The 1,703-nt window shown below is 34.5% G+C and overlaps 1 protein-coding gene across 1 annotated transcript in view; it reads left to right on the top strand.

Annotated features, from left to right (window-relative positions):
- LOC105532300 (catenin alpha-3-like) overlaps nucleotides 1–1,703 on the top strand; it is a 695,161-nt gene that overhangs the window by 504,047 nt on the left and 189,411 nt on the right. The gene's annotated exons all lie outside the window — the stretch shown is intronic.

The following is a 1,703-nucleotide window of genomic DNA, read 5'->3' as shown; positions in this document are numbered from 1 at the left end:
TTGGACCTTGACAAGAGGCATTAGGAAAATTTGTTTTTGGTGTGAAGGAGGTTCTTGCTAGGTTTTGCCTAGCAAAAATGGGCACAGTCAGAAAAGATGGCTGGGGCCAAGGCTTGGGGAAGGCAACAAGAAAGAGTAAAAACTTCAGCCAAATATTCTAAATAGTAAAAACATAAGAAAGGTAAGAACTTTTGAAAGTAAGGGTTGGGTGCAGTGGCTTATTCCTGTAATCCCAGCACTTTGAGAAGCTGAGATGAGCAGATCACCAAGGTCAAGAGTTCGAGACCAGCCTGACCAACATCGTGAAACCCTGTCTCTACTAAAATTTACAAAAATTAGCCAGGCATGGTGGCACACACCTATAATCCCAGCTACTAGGGAGGCTGAGACATGAGAATCACTTGAACCCGGGAGGTAGAGGTTGCAGTGAGCTGAGATCACGCCATTGCACTCCAGCCTGGATGACAGAAGGAGACTCTGTCTCAAGAAAACAAGAAAAGAAAAAAGAAAAGCCCACCCAGTAATCCTAACTTATGTTGTTGAATGGGTAAAGAAGCAACACAGAGAAGTACAAGGAAGACAAAAGCAGATTGAATAATGGAATGAGGGACACCTAGGAGGAATGAGGGACACCTAGGAGGATACATTATTAGAGAGGTCAAGTACTTAAATTCATATATTTCATGATATATAGCTGTTTTTCTTTAACATTTCAATTAAAATTTCTGAAGTTTCTGAAGCTAAAGTTACAGTTTGTTCTTTATCTTGCTGAAGTTTCTTACTTTTTTTGTTGTTGTTGTTCTTGTTCACAGTGAAAGGATGAATAAAGTTTCTTGAAGAGACTAATTGTGTATTCCAGGTCCTGTATTGCTTGACTATATGCAGAATATATGTTCTAACAAATCAGTTTGAGATTTGTGTCAACTGGTAGAAAATAGGATTATGTTCACTCACCAAAAATGTCTTTGAGAGTAGGTTTCCACACTGCCTACCTCGGGTGGCTAACTCTGAATCTTTCGATCTACAACTAGAAGCAAAAACTGCATAAACTGCTAACACATTTTTAAAGATTCTACAGCAAGGCATGGATGAAATTAGTAGTATATTTAAAGGACGTTCTATAGATAGAAAGTGCTATGTGAATAAAGAAGTGATATTATTTGCAACCTACCTGATGCAAACAGATTTACAAAACTGTAATTGTAACAAGCGCATGACAAAGCTTTAAGATTTATTTCAATGTTGAATTATAAATATCTCAAAGAGTTTAATTCTTGCCTCAAACTATATTTAAAATTACAACTTTTAATGTATCTTAAAATATATTTGAATATATGTCTAGAATATATATTGACAACTTTAGGAAAAAATTTATTAAAGAGTTTCATATATAATTATGAATGCTTTAGGAGCCACATATAAATTTTTCTAAATTCAGCTTAGCTTATTGTTAAAGATTTCTTCATAATATTATTGTGAAGAAAACTTTATTTCTTCATTATCACAAAGATAGGCTAATTCTTCATTATCATCACAAAGATAATGAAATTATCTTCATTAAAGATAATTTCGTGTATTCTAAACAATCTAGGCCATTCCATCATTCTGGCAGCAGAGCATGTCATTAATGATAGATAAAATTTGAGAAACCAAATGTTCTATCAGTTAGAAAATGATTTTCTCAAAAGGGAAAGCCAACTTTT

This window comes from Mandrillus leucophaeus, unplaced genomic scaffold (genome assembly GCF_000951045.1).
Source record: "Mandrillus leucophaeus isolate KB7577 unplaced genomic scaffold, Mleu.le_1.0 Scaffold948, whole genome shotgun sequence".
Taxonomy (NCBI): Eukaryota; Metazoa; Chordata; class Mammalia; order Primates; family Cercopithecidae; genus Mandrillus; species Mandrillus leucophaeus.
The sequence above is the reverse complement of the archived record's forward strand: the minus strand, read 5'-3'. Positions and strand labels throughout refer to the sequence as shown.